Source organism: Theropithecus gelada, chromosome 18, assembly GCF_003255815.1.
Source record: "Theropithecus gelada isolate Dixy chromosome 18, Tgel_1.0, whole genome shotgun sequence".
NCBI classification, from domain to species: Eukaryota; Metazoa; Chordata; class Mammalia; order Primates; family Cercopithecidae; genus Theropithecus; species Theropithecus gelada.
Genome location: NC_037686.1, coordinates 50,424,921 through 50,443,787, shown reverse-complemented (window position 1 = coordinate 50,443,787; position 18,867 = coordinate 50,424,921). Strand labels below are relative to the sequence as shown.

The window sequence follows — 18,867 nt, the reverse complement described above, 5'->3', positions numbered from 1 at the left end:
AACCATTGAATAAGGCAATTCTGATGGGAGTGTAACATGAATGTATGAATACGCTCAGCTCTGGGTTCTCCAATGCACAATTACACATTGTTGGTAAACAACCTGAGACTATTTTAGGCTGGCCGGTGTAATGTGTCTCTTACTGGCAAGATATACACTGGATATTGTGGCAGAGGTGTCAGATATAAAGACAATTTCTATTTCTCAAAAAAACAAACACCATAAACAAAAACACTTTATCATTCTGAAAAATCCCACATTTACTCACTATGCAAAGATACCAACTCTAAGATGCTTTGTTCATATTATATTTGAAATTCCAGAGTTTGGGGTTTGTAACATGTTTCAGGAGATCTGAAAGAGGCAGTAATGGATACACCGCAGGCTGCTTTGCTCTGAGCAGCTGGTAGAGTAAAATATTTAATGTCTCTGTCACTACTAGGGTGACATTTTCCTGTGGCCTGAGCACAGTAGGTTACGAGTTAGGTATTTCCCTTGCTATTAATGATTCAACACACGAAAGTAAATTTGAGCCCTGGCGTGGGCTGTAGTAACTTCTCAGCTGTCCCTGAAGTGTCAATTTGGTGATGTGTTTCTTCTCCTAGTATTTAGTTCTCTCACATAAGAATAACAACAGCTAATAGTTACTAAGACTTCCTTTGGATCAAGCCCTATTCCAGAGCTTTCCATATATTGAATCATTTTATCCTCACAGCAGCTGTAAAAGGCAGCTGCTATTGTTTTTATTCATTTTACAGATGATAAACTGAAGAACAGCAATATTACCTCATAATTTTTTTTTTTTTTTTTTTTGAGACAGAGTCTCACTCTGTCACCCAGGCTGGAGTGCAGTGGTGCGATCTTGGCATACTGCAACCTCCCCCTCCAGGGTTCAAGCAATTCTCCTGCCTCAGCCTCCTGAGTAGCTGGGATTACAGGCATGTGCCACCATGCCTGGCTAAGTTTTGCATTTTTAGTGGAGACAAGGTTTTACCATGTTGGCCAGGCTGGTCTCAAACTCTTGACTTCAAGTGATCCACCTGCCTCAGGTTCCCGAAGTGCTAGGATTACAGGCGTGAGCCACTGTGCCAGGCCGAAACTGATTCTTAAAAGAAAAAAATCGTAATGCACAAAAAAACCAAGCAAATGCTAAATATTCCTGTTTAACCAAAGAGCAAATATGCCTCCTCAAGTCCAATGCAAATGCAGTGGCCCCAACTCACAAAACATGGTTTTCTATAACATTTTCATTTTATTAAATATTCAGGTGTATCTCTTTTTTTTTTTTTTTTTTTTTTTTGAGACAGAGTCTTGTTCTGTCTGTAGCCCAGGGTGGTGTGTAGTGGTGTGATCTTGGCTCACTGAAACCTCCGCCTCCCAGGTTCAAGCAATTCTCCTACCTCAGCCTCCCGAGTAGCTGGGACTACAGGAGTGTGCCACTACAACCAGCTAATTTTTGTATTTTTAGTAGAGATGGGGTTTCACCATGTTGACCAAGCTGGTCATGAACTCCTGACCTTAGGTGATCCATCTGCTTCAGCCTCCCAAAGCACTGGGATTACAGGCATGAGCCACTGTGCCCGGCCTATATTTCATTTTTTAAAATAATCTCCTCCTAACTGTCTATGAAAAAATTATTTAATATCTGAGTTTTCAAGATGGAGCCAATGGCTGCACAAAGCATGTGTTCCCTTCAGAGGCTGTGTTAGTGATTAGTACACATGTGCCTTACACAATGGTGACCTAATGTTAATACGCTGGTTTATTTGAAGGAGAGTTTTTGTTGTTGTTATTGGCGTTGTTTTGATTTAGAAAGATTTCAAATGTATGTAGAAATAGGAAAATGAACCCCCTGGTTCATGGCAAAGGCCAATGTTGTTTTTATCTATAGATCTGTCCACTTCCTCTCTCTTCATATTATTTCCAAGCAAGTTCAACCAATGCATCTTTCCATTCAACCTGGTTTTGAAATTTGGTTTGTTTCACTTGTTCATACCATGATCAAGGTGGTTTGCTGAGTGTACTTTGAGGAAAGCAAAAATGTGTATCAAAGTAGTTATATTACTGGCTGTCTCTTCCCTTGTTGACACAAAAGTGATCTTTTGTTGTTGTTGTTTAATCAGGGTTTTTTAAGCACTCCACTTATCTTGAAGTTATTGTCATCTAGAAAATATAGAATGTCTTAAATAATTACAGTTCTGTGAAACCTTACCCTGGGGGCAGGAGACAGTGTGATTGAGGGGAAAGGATGCAGGATTTGGATTCAGATGCTAAGGTCTGGTTCTGGTTCCTCTACATCTTATCATTTCTGAGAATCTGGATACAGCCTTGAACTCCGAGCTCGATTCTACATTTGGTAGTTCTTTATGAAAGGTCTACTGTGTGTGTTACATGCTGTTTTGGACAATGGAGCTATTGCAGAGAATAAAATGAAAATAATCTACTTTTCAACGATGTTTTATAGATAATATGTTAATGGTATGTGAAAAGCTTTTGCAAGCTGTGAAGTGCAATTATAAAGGTTTTTATTGTTTTCCTACTCTGTTTTTCACTTGAAAACTTAAGTTCCCTGATGTTTCAGGTTTACAATAGTTAATAATAAACTAAGTTTTATTGAAGGAGGAAATATTATGAATTATATCTATGTGTCTTACTGAATTTCTGATGAAACGCATCACTGGAATGCCTCACTAAGTGGATATCTGGGGCCACATACTGTGCCCACTGCTAAGGGCTTTACATGGGATCAAGATTAAGCTTCACGAGGACCCTGTAAGGTAACCATTATCTTCATGTTATAAATGGAGAAGTGGGAGCTTAGTAAGAATATTTTTCCCAAGCCTCTGCAGGTGGTAGGCCTTAGAGCTGGGATTTCATCCCCTGTCTGTCTATCCTCAGACAGGAGCCTTTAACCATCTCTTGATTCCGCCCCACTTGAGAAATAAGAGGAATAGGCAATGGTCTTGCACCTTTAGATTATCATTATTATTATTATTATTTGAGACAGGGTCTCACTCTGTTGCCCAGGGTGGAGTGTAATAGTGCAATCATGGCTCACTGCAACCTCTGCCTCCTGGGGTCAAACAATCCTCCCACCTCAGCCTCCCAAGTAGCTGGGACCACAGGTGTGCGCCATAACTCCCAGCTAATTTTTGTATTTTTTTGTAGAGATGGGGTTTCGCCATGTTGCCCAGGCTGGTCTTGAACTTCTGAGTTCAAGCAATCTGCCCACCTCGGCCCTCCAAAGTGCTGGGATTATAGGCATGAGCCACCATGCCTTGCCTGCACCTTTGGATTTTTACTCTGTTAGAAAGAAAAACAACCACAGTACAAGCCATAATGCAAAGAATGGTTCAGGCAATAAGTTGTTAAAGTACAAATGATAAAGCCATTACATTGGGATTTGAGGACCTGGAAAGGGAATGAAGGTGCCTAGCTGCCCTTGTGAGTGTACTTGTGAGGGGGGCAGAAGGTGACTGGAGCTAGGGTGGGGCCTGCAATGGGCAGGGCCAGAGCAGATAGAGCCTCTCCAAGTTCTAACGCATGTATGAAAATCTAGTAATTTCCATAATGAAGCACAACAGAAATGTCTATCAGATAGATTTTGAAGATAATTTGAAAGCCTTGCAGATCCCCATTTGACTTATGGAAGCCGTTTCTTGAGAGTCCTTGATTCTGATTTCAGAATATGGTGAGTGTAATTGTATTTTGTGTTTGGTCCAGACAGCAAACTAAATTCCCTTTTTTATTTAATTTTTTTATTTTTCTGAGACAGTATCTTGGCTTACTGAAACCTCTGCCTCCTTGGATCAAGTGATACTCCTCCCTCAGCCGCCCAAGTAATTGGGACTACAGCTACACCACCGTGCCCTGCTAATTTTTACATTTTTTTGTAGAGCTGTGGTTTCACCATACTGCCCAGCCTGGTCTTCTAAGCTCATGGGATCCTCCTGCTTTGGCCTCCCAAAGTGCTGGGTTACAGGTGTGAGCCACAGGCACAACCCAAAATTCCTTATTGATAGCCTAAATTACTAATGTTTAAACCATAACATGCATTGATAATATTTATTTTCTTATTCTATTTTATTTTTTGAGATAGTTTTGCTCTCACACCCAGGCTGAAGTGCGGTGGCACAATCTCTCCTCACTGCAACCTCTGCCTCCTGGGCTCAAGCGATCCTTGTGCCTCGGACTCCCAAGTAGCTGGGATTACAGCAGGTGTGCGCCACCACGCCCGGCTAAACTTTTTGTATTTTTAGTAGAGACAGGGTTTCACCATGTGGCCAGCCTGGTCTCGAAGTCCTGGTCTCAAGTGTTCTACCCGCCTTGGCCTCCCAAAGTGCTCGGATTACAGGCGTGAGCCACCGTGCCCAAGCCAAACATTGATAATATTTAAATACTCATGTGACACATGCACAAAGTTAGCTGTCATGGTTAGTGCAACATTGTTTCTGTGCGTGAGGTTTGAGCTTTGGAAAACTAAGACACAAATTCACTGTAGACAGATCTCTTAAGATGAAGGAGGAAAAGAGTAGGTTGGACTTTGAGGATGGGTGGGGCCATAGCCAGAACGAGCCTAGGAACAGACATGCGAGGCAGGCCTAGCTGAGGAGCACTTGGAGGTGACCTGTTTTGTGGCCCAAACACCAGCTTTTGATCTTGAGTGTAGCCCAGGTTTTCATTGATGAATACTGCAAAAGAACCTATGTCACAACACTGAAATATTTGAAAGGATGGCATCATATAAATTCAGAGCACAGTCTCTTCAGAGCGCTTTTAAAACATCTTTGAAAATATGTTAATTAGCCCCAGATATCTAATAGTAAAGTTCAAATCCATGTGACATTTAAAGGCTTTTCAGTAATTTTCTTTGAGTTGTGCCGTGTGCAGGTACTCCTGATTTATTTCTGACTGCTGATTTAGGGACTATTTAAACCCCTAGTTTATTCTGTCTTTCTTTCTTTCTTTTCTTTTTTTTTTTTTTTTGAGATGGAGTCTCATTTGTGCTGCCCAGGCTGGAGTGCAGTGGCATGATCTTGGCTCACCATAACCTTCACCTCCCAGGTTCAAGGGATTTTCGTACTTTAGCCTCCCAAGTAGCTGGGATTACAGGCTCACGCCACCACGCCTGGCAAATTTTTGTATATTTAGTAGAGATGGGGATTCACTGTGTTGGCCAGGCTGGTCTCAAACTCCTGACCTCAAGTGATCCTCCCAACTTGGCCTCCCAAAGTGCTAAGATTACAGGTGTGAGCCACTGCCCCTGGCCCTAAACCCCTAGTTTATCCTTAATGTTCTTCTCTCTATTCTTACACTAATTCCATTTTCTTTCCTTTCTTTTTAAAAAGAGCTCTGGGAAGTCAGGAGGATCAATGTGTTAAAATATCGAGTTCAGACCAGTTAGATTTGCTATTGTTGGGAATTTATCCCTGGCATTGATTTATTGATGGACAGCCGAGGGTTTGCTCACAAGAGTGGAGGTGGGGTAGGAAGGAGATGAGTTTGCTGGAAGGGAGAGAATCCCCTAGACAATTCAGCCAGAGCTTGCTTTCTCTCCAGACCTACAGGGGACAATGACAGTGAGCTCTGTTTCCTAAATAATGGATCAATCTTCCTGACTCAACTCAGAGTTCTATAGGGAGTCTTCACCTAAATCAGGTTAATTTGGGGGTAAGTTTTCAGGTTAGTAACATGTTGAATATATAAGAGCTTATAATAGCATTAATTGAGTAAGATAAAAGTCATAAATAGTAGTTTGATAACAATAAAGTTAAAGAGGATTGTTTTCTTTATCACTGGAGTCCAGTTGCATTCAAGAAAGTCATTTTCTCTTTATAGGAGATGCAGGTTGATTGACGTCTAGGTCTATGGAGAAGGGGGAATGTGGAAAAGCAAAAAATACACAAACATTTTGGTTGGCTTTACATTGTATTTTATGTCAGAATCATGTATATATATTCTCTGTACTACTTGCCTCTGTGGGGCAGGGACTGGAGATGGGGTGAGCATTACTCAATCAAACCCAAGCCCTCATCACCCTGTGCTACTGCACCCATGAAAGTACACAGAGATTTTAAAGGGGAAGCAAACATTGGTTGGGAGGAGAAAATATCACAGCAGAAAACGTTCTAGAATACATTAGCATTTTTCCTGGGGTCATGCGTTTTTTTAAGAGGTGGAGCAGAAAACGTCTTTAATGGGCACTTCTTTAAAACTCCAAAACATTTCAAAGATGTTTTAATACATGTTGGATACTTTTACAGGTGTACCTTTTCTCTTAAATGCAAATCAGAATAGATGTTTGCACAAGGCCTGCATGAGTCATCCCTAGTTCAGTAGCCTGGGCTTATTTGCATTAAACACCAGTTGCAGTTCCTTCTGGTTATTCTCTGCAAATAACTCTTAAACCTGGGTAAGCTGCAAAATTAAATCAAATTAAATTAAACTTTAAAACAGCATGCTTAGGCCGGGCGCGGTGGCTCAAGCCTGTAATCCCAGCACTTTGGGAGGCCGAGACGGGCGGATCATGAGGTCAGGAGTTCGAGACCATCCTGGCTAACACGGTGAAACCCCGTCTCTACTAAAAAATACAAAAAACTAGCCGGGCGAGGTGGCGGGCGCCTGTAGTCTCAGCTACTCGGGAGGCTGAGGCAGGAGAATGGCGTAAAAACTCGGGAGGCGGAGCTTGCAATGAGCTGAGATCCGGCCACTGCACTCCAGCCTGGGCGACACAGCGAGACTCCGTCTCAAAAAAATAAATAAATAAATAAAACAGCATGCTTAACCTTTGGGTAATTAGAAGAGAGAAAAGAAAACATGGTCATTTAGGTCTTATTTATATAACTTGTTATGAAAGGTAACCACAGTTTTTCCTTTTGTGCACATAGTCGTTGGCAAAGGTGGATTCAGAATTTAAAGACATCAAGTAACAAATTTGCAGTACCTGACTGTGAAGCCTCTGTTTGTTGGAATTAAGGAATTTGAAAAGCCCTCTGCAATGTTAAAGCTACACATTAAAGCCATATATTAGTTAGCTGGGGCTGCTGTAACAAGGTACCACACACAGAGCAGCTTAAAGAACAGAAGTTTATTGTATCACAAATCTGGAAGCCCAGAAGTTCAAGATCAAGGTTTTAAAGGACCATCTTCCCTGTGAGGGTGCTGGGGAAGGATCTGTTTCAGGATTCTCTCCTAGTTTCTGGAAGTTCCTTGGCTTGTGGCAGCATGTCTCCAAGGGATTTTATTCCTGTTACCCCTCGTATGTCCTTGGGCAAAGAACTTAACCTCTCAGTTAGGTTTCTTTTTTTTTTTTTTTGGATTTCTAAAAATCTTTATTGAGGATTAATATTAGAAATTTGCAATACAGTCTCACTGATTTTTCACTTTGTTTCTGGGCTATTAATGATTTTATATAAGACACTATTTGTAATTTCAGAACAAATAATATGGTCACATTTCTTGTTCCTAATAAATTGGTACTACTTGAGATCAATGGATGATTGAAAGGCAACGGCAACAAAAGCCAAAATAGACAAATGGGATCTAATTAAACTAAAGAGCTTCTGCACAGCAAAAGAAACTACCATCAGAGTGAACAGGCAACCTACAGAATGGGAGAAAATTTTTGCAATCTACTCAGTTAGGTTTCTTTATCTGTAGAATGGGGATAATAATTCGATCCTCAACAAACAAACTAAGCTAATGCGAATACATAGCGCAGAGCCTGATGCATAGAGCACATAGTTAGCTCTCTGTAAACGCACGCACCGTCATCCTAGGAAAACTTCCTGGGAAGTTTCAGAAGCCTTACATCAGAAGTCTTACCATGGGTCCTTAAACTGATCAGATTTGTAGGAGAAGCCTGGACACACTCCTTTCATTTGACCTGTTCAAACTCTGAAAGCCAGAACAGGTAGAATTGCTGACTGTTGCTAGGAAGCTCTGTAGATATTTCAAGCCAAATGCAAATATTTCCAACGGACCTATAAAATATTAACCATATGTTTGTAGTAGAATCTTGGTCAAAAACTTAGGATGTGAACTCTGCTGCCTTGGAAGAGTTTGTAATCTAAGTTGAGAACTCTAACCTGACTTGAAATACAGCACAAGAGACAGTGATTAAATATCTCAGACCCAGAATTTGTAAAGGTGTTAACCTTCAGATGGAACGAGAGGTAAGACTCTGTTGACCAGTCTTAGATGTTCAGGAAACCATGGTAGTATCTAGAAAAGATACCGAGTAAGTGCCCTAATCATACTTAATATGCCAGTCACCTTAGTGTCTGTTTAAGCTTTGGAACGTGTTTACATATAAATATTTGGAAATTTCAGACATTTACATATGAAAAGGTGCCATGTGGGAATTTTAAGAGCATCTATTAGCATTTTCAGCTTTGGATGCAGATCACTAGGGACAGCCACTGACTTTTCTTTCTTTTTTTTTGAGACGGAGTTTTGCTCTTGTCACCCAGACTGGAGTGCAGTGGTGCGATCTCAGCTCACTGCAACCTCTGCCTTCCAGGTTCAAGCAATTCTCCTGCCTCAGCCTCCCATGTAGCTAGGATTACAGGTGCCTGTCACCATGCCCAGCTACTTTTTGTATTTTTAGTAGAGATAGGGTTTCACCATGTTTGGCCAGGCTGGTCTTGAACTCCTGACCTGAGGTGATCCACCCATCTCGGCCTCCCAAAGTGCTGGGATTACAGGTGTGAGCCACTGCACCCGGCCAGGGCCACTGACTGTCTTTGTCAGTGTCTTTGTCACTGGCCCCTCTCCAGCTGTCCTTGTCACTGGCCCCTCTCCAGGGCACTCAAGGTCCATTGTCCTTAGTGCTAAGCAATGGTTGGGGATCTTTGCTGAGGATCAGAAAGGGCTCTTGGAGGAAAAGGTGGACCCAGACTACATGTCGTGCAGCTCACCATCCTTAGGAGGGAGATGGAATCTTCTGTTTACTAACGTACCGGAAAGATATAATACAAGGGACAAAATGTGGCAAGTTTCATCTCTTCTGCCTTGACATGCAAACCATCCCTTCTGAGCTCACTTCCGTGCACCATGCACAGTGGGTTCCATGAACCCACTTCCATGCTACCATTTTTTGTTTTAGTAATCATTTACAAAGAGACAGAATGATATTAAGACAGTATCGGTGGCCGGGCATGGTAGTGCCTCACACCTGTAATCCCAGCACTTTGGGAGGTCAAGGCAGGTGCAACACTTGAGGTCAGGAGTTTGAGACCAGGCTGGACAATACAGTTAAACCCTGTCTCTACTAAAAATACAAAAATTAACTGAGCGTGGTGACGTGCACCTGTAATCCCAGCTACTCAGGAGGCTGAGGCAGGAGAGAATTGCCTGAACCAGGGAGGCGGAGGTTGCAGTGAGCAGAGATCGCACCACTGCACTCCAGCCTGGGTGACAGAGTGAGACTCTGTCTCAAAAAAAAAAAAAAAAAAAGTAAGCATCAGTGGGCATAATCCTAATCGCCTGATCCAACTTTTCACCCCCTTTGAACAGCCCTGGGACAAATCATAAGAGATCTGGGGACAAACAGACCTGGTAGAAACCTCAATATGTGACCCTGGAGAAGTAAGTCACCTAACCTCTCTAAGCCCACAAAATGAGGATAAGCCCTTCCTTTTGTGTGTGCTGTAAAAATTGCACAAAATGTACCCAGTATATGAGCAATTGCTCAGCAGTGTTTGGATATAGGGGGTGGATAGCTATTATTAATTGCTGATTATTTTGGAAGGAAAAACACACAGAGAATTATGTATCTTTCAGTGCAAATGTTAGCTCTAAAAACAAACGTATTATTTACAAAGCTGCAGTTATAGAACACAATTCTGATTTCTGCCTCACCCCCACGGTTAATACTGTAAAACATTTCCTGTGTTTGATCTCATAGTGTTATTACAAATAGCTGTTATTTTTAATAGCTACACTAAAACATAAAAATTTGTAGGTCAGGTGTCATGGCTCATGCATATAATCCCAACACCTTGGGAGGCTGAGGTGGGAGGATTGCTTGAGGCCAGGAATTTGGGATCAGCCCGGGCAATGCAGTGAAACCTCGTCTTTACAAAAATTTTCCCAAAATATTAGCCAGTTGTGGTGTCATGTGCCTGTGGTCCCAGCTACTTGGGGAGGCTGAGGTGGGAGGATCACTGAAGCCCAGGAGGTTGAGGCTGCAGTGAGCCATGATCACGCCACTGAACTCCAGCCTGGGTGACAGTGCAAGGCCCTACGTCAGAAAAAAAAAAAAATTGTAAAACCATGAGATCTTGTTGGACACTCATGTGGTTTCCATTTCTGCTTTTTATAACCAATGATGCCAATCAAAAAATTTGTGGCCAGGTGCAGTGGCTCAGCCCTGTAATCCCAGCATTTTGGGAGGCTGAGGTGGGCAGATCACCTGAGGTCAGGAGTTTAAGACCAGCTTTGTCAACATGGAGAAACACTGTCTCTACTATAAATACAAAAACTAGTCAAGCATGGTGGTGCATGCCTATAATCCCAGCTACTTGGGAGGCTGAGGCAGGAGAATTGCTTGAGCCTGGGAGGCGGAGGTTGCAGTGAGCCGAGGTCTCCCCACTGCACTACAGCCTGGGTGACAGAGCAAGACTCTGTCTCAAAAAAAAAAAAGTTTGAGTAAGAGTCCTTTTATTGAAGTGTTCCTGTTGGAAAAGGCTCTGTAAATGAGGTGATTGCTTCAAATATATCTTTAGTGTTTTGGGTACATAAAGCATTGCCATCAGTAATGTATATATTAATTTCAAGGTCAGTAGCAAGGTGGGTGAGGATTCATTCATCTCCACTGCTGACATTGAAAATATTGAATAGTAGCTGGGCATGGTGGCTCATGCCTGTAATCCCAGCACTTTGGGAGGCTGAGGCAGGCAGATCACAAGGTCAGGAGATCGAGACCATCCTGGCTAACATGGTGAAACCCCGTCTCTACTAAAAATACAAAAATTAGCCGGGTGTGGTGGCGGGCGCCTATAGTCCCAGCTACTTGGGAGGCTGAGGCAGGAGAATGGCATGAACCTGGGAGGCGGAGCTTGCAGTGAGCTGAGATCGTGCCATTGCACTCCAGCCTGGGCGACAGAGCAAGACTCTTTCTCAAAAAAAAAAAAAAAAAAAAGAAAAGAAAAAGAAAATATTGAATAGCGTCAACTGAATAGGCATAAAATGGTGTCTATGTTTTCATCAACTTGCCATTCTTTGATTACTAGTAAGAGTCATCTTTTATTGTATCATTTTATGTGTTTATTATTTCTATTTACTTATCTGCCTCTTCTACTGCCTTTTCATTCAGACAAGCCATTCCTAGTGAGTCTGGATGAGGAATATAAGTTGTCTCTCTGTAGATCAAAAGTTTCAAAGTTTATATTTTGTTCCAGAAAGCTCTGATGATTCGTATGTCTTTCGGGAGTGCAATCCTTGTATTAATAGCTTGGTGACTCTTCTAACATTAAAATGAATTCAGCTTGACAGACTTATTTTACCCTGGAGGGTTTGCTTCCAGGTGACTGTCAATTACAAAGCTCCTATGACTTTGTTTTATTCAAACGTAAATATAACTTTAAAGCCTAATTATAGAGTCAATAGTAATGGGGTAAAAATGAGACCATTGTCCCTAACAAGTAAGGATGACGCTTGAATATAAAAATAACAAGGCTTTTATCCTGGTAACTTTCATTATTTACTATAAAAAGTACATTGTGGATTGAGGCGGAGTCTCTAAAATAAACATCTGGGGAACTACAGCATTCTTATCCTATGGGAACCAGCCCAGTCTTTTATTTCCTTTTTTTCCCTTCATTTTCTAGACAAAAGAATGGCAGCCCCACCCTGCCTTCATTTTAAGCACATTTTTCTAGCTGCCACCACCCCAATTCAGGCCAGTATTTCTTTTTTCTATTTTTTATTTATTTTATTTATTTTTTTATTTTTTATTTTTTTGGTACAGAATCTCACTCTGTCGCCCAGGCTGGAGTGCAGTGGTGTGATCTTGGCTCACTGCGACCTCCGCCTCCCGGGTTCAAGCAATTCTCCTGCCTCAGCCTCCCAAGTAGCTGGGACTACAGGCGCACACCACCATGCCCAGCTAATTTTTGTATTTTAAGTACAGATGGGGTTTCACCATGTTGGCCAGGCTGGTGTCAAACTCCTGACCTCAGGCAATCAGCCCGCCTTGGCCTCTCAAAGTGTTAGGATTGCAGGCGTGAGCCACCGCGTTCGGCCCAGACCTGTGTTTCTTCTTGCTGTGGTTAGATTCACGCACTGAGTGTTGTTGCTGAGTGTGATGGTGGAGGTAATAAGGTGGAACCACTTGGTGTTCCCGGTGAAGAAACTGTGACAAGGAGATGCTGTTTCCAGGGTGACTTTTGAACAGTCTCCCTCCTAGGATCTCACCTTCCCTGCTACTCACACTCTTCCCCCTGTCAGATGAGGCTGTGCAGATCAGATTTCTTTCTTTTGCAGACACCTTCCACGGGCCCTCTCACTCCCTAGAATAAAGCCTTGTCAAGGCTGCATGGGCCACCTTACTTTTGAAGGTGACTCCAAAACGACCTTTCCCCAGCTCTGCTCTTTCCCCCACATCTCCCAGCTGTACTGGTGCTGGGCCTTTCCATTGCATTTTCCTGCCTCTGAGTTTTTTCTTTTGGTTCCTTAATATCTCTCTCCCACCCACCCCAAGTTCTTGCTCACCTCTGTGACTCCCAGGTTGCCCAGCTCAAAAACCGCCTAGGAAATAATGATTGATCTCACTTCACTCTTCAGTGGCATACCCTGGGAAGCATTTTACATTTTAGAATTCATTAGCATGGGATAGATCTGCCTGTGGACCTCAAAGGTTGATTGATTTTGCTTGTCAAATTCTTCCTTTGTTTAGGGTTTTCTTGTGATTAATGATGTTGTTAGCAGGCGTGGGGAAGGGAGGGAAGCAGGTGATGTTGGGAGTGGGAGCAGGCTCTGATGCTTCCTGGGCAGAGCCTGTATTCCAGTCTGAATCCACGATTTGCGTTCACTGTACCACAGAGAGCGCAGAGCTGGGATGTGTGTGGAGAGCGCCTGAATAGCTAGGAGTTAAATCACTTTGGGCAAGCTTTGAAACCACCCCAGTTTTTTCATTAGTAAGAAGGTAATGACATTGCCTGGCGACTCGCCTCAGCATAATTCCATGACAATTGCATGAGACAACGTGTATGAAAAATCCTTTGTCCTGGAAGGGGCTACCTTATATGGATTAGAAGAAATACAATATTACTAGGAAATGCTGGGAGCCCATGGCAATGTTGGACTAAGAAATCCTTTGAACCTTAGCCAGGGGAATGAAAAATCTGCTCATCTCTGAAAGGCCAAGATGTTGAAATTTCCCCTGTATCTTTTCTAATGACCGCCATTGAAATTGTGCAGAATGAAACAAGAGCCGGGCTTTTTTTTTTTTTTTTTTTTTTTTTTTTAAATAGAGACGGGGTCTTGTTCTGTCACCTAGCCTGAAGTTCGGTGGCATGATCCTAACTCACTGCAGCCTTGAGCTCCTGGGCTCAAGCGATCTTTCTGCCTCAGCCTCCCGAATAGCTGGGACTAGAGGTGCCCAGCTAGTTCTTTAAATTATTATTTGTAGAGATGGGGTCTTGCCATATTGCCCAGACTCGTCTTGAACTCCTGGCCTCAAATTATCCTCCTGCCTCAGCTTCCCAAAGTGCTGGGATTGCAGGTGTGAGCCGCCGCACCCAGGCAGCCAATCTTCCTTTGTGAGAAAGGGCTCTGGGGTGGACTTTCTGAGGAATAGGGGGTGAAGCTGTGGACCCAGAGCAGCCTTTTCTATCATGTGTAAAGATCCTGCCTGAATTGTCCCCACTACATTGACACTGTTGATCCCTTAGTTTTATGTTATTTATCCCAGGCTTCTAGATTTTTTTCGGTCCTGCCTTGGGAGGAAAAAAAATGTAATCCTGTTCCTGCTGGGAACTGTAATTATGGTGTTTCTATAACAGTATAAAGTTTAAATTTAATGTAGATCTTAGATACATTTTATTACTATTGCTTCATGAGATTCTTTATCTAATTACAACTGTCATCAAGTTTGTCATTTTACTTTCAAGAATACTGAGCATTGGCCGGGTGCAGTGGCTCATGCCTGTAATCCCAGCACTTTGGGAGGCCGAGGTGGATAGATCACTTGAGGTCAGGAGTTCGAGACCCACCTGGCCAACAAGGTAAAACCCGTTTCTACTAAAAATACAAAAATCAGCCCGGTGTGGTGGCATGCACTTGTAGTCCCAGCTACTGGAAAGTCTGAAGCAAGAGAATCATTTGAACCTGGGAGGCAGAGGTTGCAGTGAGCTGAGATCACAACACTGGACTCCAGCCTGGGCCACAGAGTGAGGCTTTGTCTCAAAGAAGTAAATAAAAGAATACTGGGCAGATTCCAAACAGGGTCTGGACTAACTAGGATAATAGAGAAGATTTCTGCTGCCTTTTAGATGGGAGCTCTATGGAATACCTTGGGAATAATAGTGGCCACATTGAGTGCCTGACCCTAGAATTATTACTTGTGACTGATGGTATGTGTATTGGTTATCGATTGCTGTGTAACAAGCTACTCCAAAACTTAGCAACTTAAACCAACATGCGTTTATTATCTCATGGTTTCCATGAATCAAGTGTCTGAGCACAGCTTAACTGGGTTCTCTGTATCAGGATTTCTCACAAGGCTACAATTAAGGTGTCAGCCCAGCCTGATGTCTCATCTGAAGGCAGGACTGAGGAAGGATCTGCTTCCAAGTTCATATAGTGATTGCAAAATTCACTGCATTCCTTAAGGGACTGAGGACTCCAGTCCCTGCTGGCTGTTGGTCAGTGCTCACTTCGTGTCTTGCCGTGTGAGCCTCTCCATAGGGCAGCTGCTTCACCAAAGCCGGGAAGGGGAAAGAGTTGACTGGCAAGAAGGGAGTCATGGTTTTTTATAACATAATCATGGAAGTGACATCCCATTACCTGCACCATATTCTATTGGTTAGAAGCAAGGTTCAAGGCTGGGGGCAGTGGATCATGCCTGTAATCCCAGCACTTTGGGAGGCCGAGATGGGTAGATCACAAGGTCAGGAGTTCAAGACCAGCCTGACCCACGTGGTGAAACCCTGTCTCTACTAAAAATACAAAAAATTAGCCCAGCATGGTGGCACACTCCTGTAATCCCAGCTACTCTGGAGGCTGAGGCAGGAGAATTGCTTGAACCCGGGAGACGGAGGTTGCAGTGAGCCGAGATCACACCTCTGCACTCCAGCCTGGGCAACAGAGCGAGACTCCATCTCAAAAACAAAAAAGAAGCAAGGTTCAGGAACTCAGGCTTATTTTTAAAAAAAAAAGAGAAGAAGAAGAAGAAGAAGAAAGAAGGAAAAGGGGCTGGATACGGTAGCTCATGCCTGTAATCCCAGTACTTCATGAGGCCAAGGAGGGAGGATTGCTTGACCTCAGGAGTTCAAGACCATCCTGAGCAAACTAGCAAGACCTCATCTCTACTAAAAACCAAAAAAGTTAGCTGGGTGTGATGGTGCACACCTATAGTCTCAGCTACTTAGGAGGCTGAGGCGGGAGGATCACTTGAGCCCAGGAGATTGAGGCTGCAGTGAGCTTGATCACACCAGTGTACTCCAGCCTGGGTGACAGAGCAAGAACTTGTATCAATGACAACACCAACACCAAAAAAAAAAAAAAAAAAAAAGGAAGAAAAAAGCAGCAAAGCACCTCATGTGTATGCCACACTCACAAGGAATTAAAGATGTGAACACCAGAAGGTGGGATCACCGGGGGCCATCTTAGAGTAGTAATTTATATTTAGTATGGAACATATAGTAAGAAACACATATAGCATAGAACATATAGAAATATAATTCATACTTATAAATTATGATATGTTAAATATTTTACAGCATTGTTTTTAATAATAATAATAAACAAAATGAGGAAAAACACATTTCAGAAATAGTCTTTCTTCTTGTGAACTTTAAAAGCCATTAAAAAAAAAGATGATGAAGGACCAGGCATGGTGGCTAACACCTGTAATCCCAGCATTTTAGGAGGCTGAGACAGGATAATTGCTCGAACACAGGAGGTGAAGCTGAGATCGCACCATTGAACTCCAGCCTGGGCAACAAGAGCAAAACTCTGTCTCAAAAAAAAAAAAAGAAAAAAAAAAGAAACCTACCATAGCCAGTAGTATGTCAGTAATGAGTAAGGGTGTATTCTAATAAAACTTTATTTAAAAAATAGTTAGTGGGCTGAATTTGGCCCATGGGCTATAATTTGCCAATTCTTATCTAGACTATAGTCTGGTCTAGTCAAGCCTCCTAAGGACAGAAGCAAACGAGCCTCCTATATGACAGACTCTGGTAGGGGCTGGTGATGAACAAGAAAGATCAGTCCTCACCTTTGATATCTTTAGTACCCTACCAGAAGGCTGGTTTAGTTTTCTGTACATGGTAAAATCTTGGGCAATGGTTTTTGGATGGCCTCAAATGACTCAGACTCCTAAAAAGTTCCATCTTGTATGACTTCTGAACTTAGCTGTTGCTGTTCTCTCCCATCATTGCCCTCGATCTTTCATCCTTAGTCCAGTGACTTTGTGAATCTGTTACCATGTGGTAGGTGTGACCTGTGTAAAGACGGTAAAGAACTTCGGTGTAAGACAACTCTGTGAGCCCTTGAGGACTTTATTAAAAGTTGATTTGCTCTTTCCCCAGATCTTTCAGTGTCAACTGTGTAGTAGGCACTGAGTATTCACAGACCAGTCTGTTCTTGTAGAGCTTATGGTCTGGTGGGAGAGGCAGATAAATAAAAGCAAATACATATTTACAAATCATGGCAAGTGCTAGGAAGGAAACAGAAATGTAAGTGCTCAAGGGGGCCAGTGGTAGCAGGAAGAGGAGGGCAGAATCCTGTTCAATACCATGAGTGGAAGAGGACACTGAAGTGGAGACCTAACGAATGAGAAATCGGCCGGGCGTGGTGGCCCATGCCTGTAATCTCAGCACTTTGGGAGGCCAAGGTGAGCAGATCACCTGAGGTCAGAAGTTTGAGACCAGCCTGACCAACAAAGAGAAACCCTGTCTCTACTAAAAATACAAAATTAACCAGGCATGTTATCCCAGCCTGTTATCTCAGCTACTTGGGAGGCTGAGGCAGGAGAATCGCTTGAACCTGGGAGGCGGAGGTTGTGCTGAGCCTAGACTACACCATTGCACTCCAGTCTGGGCAAAAAGAGAGAAACTCTGTCTCAAATAAAATAAAATAAAAAGTAAAATAAGAGTGAGAAATAGCAGTCATACAAAGAACTGGGAGAAGAGCATTCCAGGTACCAGGAAGAGCATATGCAGAGGCTCTGGGGCAGGAAATGCTTTGTTTGCTTGAGGAGCTGAAAGCAGGGCCGTGGGGCTCAGCAATCGTGAGCAAGAAGGAGGGTGTAGAAGTGTGGAGAGCCCTTAGAGTCGTGAAAAGAGTTTGGACTTAAAGTGATGGGAATCCATAGTGGATTAGTGTTAATCCATAATCCACTTGGGCTGCCATAACAAAATGCCATGTACTGGTTGACTTAAACAATAGTCGTTTATTTTCTCACAGTTCTGCAGACTGGAAGTCCAAGATGGAGGTGCCAGCAGGGTTGGTTTCTGGTGAGGCCTCTCTTTGGCTTGTAGTTGGCTGCCATCCTGCTGTGTTCTCACATGGCCCTTCCTCTGTGTGCATGGAGAAGGAGAGATCATGTGTCTATTTCTCCTCTTCTAAAGACACCAGTCCATGGCCGGGTGCAGCACTTTGGGAGGCTGAGGCAGGCAGATCACTTGAGGTCAGGAGTTCAAGACCAGCCTGGCCAACATGGTAAAACCCCGTCTCTACTAAAAATACAAAAATTGCCGTGGTGGTGGGCACCTGTAATCCCAGCTACTCGAGAGACTGAGGCAGGAGAATCACTTGAACCCGGAAAGTGGAGGTTGCAGTGAGCCGAGATCGCGCCACTGCACTCCAGCCTGGGCAACAGAGCGAAACTCCACCTCCAATAAACAAATAAAATAAAATAAAGCTATAAAACAGCAAAGCCAGTCGTTTTTGCCTCAAATACTCCTCCAATTCATCCCCACCTCTCCATCTCCATGGCCACCATCACCTCTCCCTGGAAATGCTACCAGATCCCTCTAACTAGATTTTGTTGCCCAGGCTGGAGTGCAGTGGCGTAATCTTGGCTCACTGTAACCTCCACCCTCCCGGGTTCAAGCAATTCTCCTGCCTCAGCCTCCCAAGTAGCTGGGCTTACAGGCATGTGCCACCACGCCTGGCTAATTTTTTTGTATTATTAGTAGAGATGGGGTTTCACCATGTTGGCAGGCTGGTCTCGAACTCTTGACCTCAGGTGATCCACCTGCCTCAGCCTTCCAAAGTGCTGGAATTACAGGCGTGAGCCACTGCACCCTGCCTGTTTCCTAGCTTTAATAGTTGACTTATCTGTATTCCTCAAAACTCGCAGTCAGTCAGTGGCTCTGTTCCCTGTGCCTAGCGTAGTACTCTGCATCTTGCAGGTGTTTCCTGGGTGCTAAGTAGATGCACACCTGTCTGCAGTGTCCTGGAGTGACAGTGAGAGACATTATCAAGTTTCCAAATCCATACCGGACACAGCAACTGACCTTAGGAATCATTATTTAGACCTGGGAAAAAAATTCTTTATGTCATTTAGGGCTTCAAACAAGTGATTTCTCCCTGTTTTCTCTTTGGTACACTAAAATGACACAGCCAAATTCCTCCCGTGTGTGTGTGTTTCACACACATGCACACTGTAGAGAAGTCAAGTTGAGGACATTTCTTCAC

General features: G+C 43.2%; 1 protein-coding gene across 1 annotated transcript in view; it reads left to right on the top strand.

The window, feature by feature from the left end:
* Positions 1–18,867, top strand: part of ATP8B1 (ATPase phospholipid transporting 8B1) — a 159,595-nt gene that overhangs the window by 52,928 nt on the left and 87,800 nt on the right. The gene's annotated exons all lie outside the window — the stretch shown is intronic.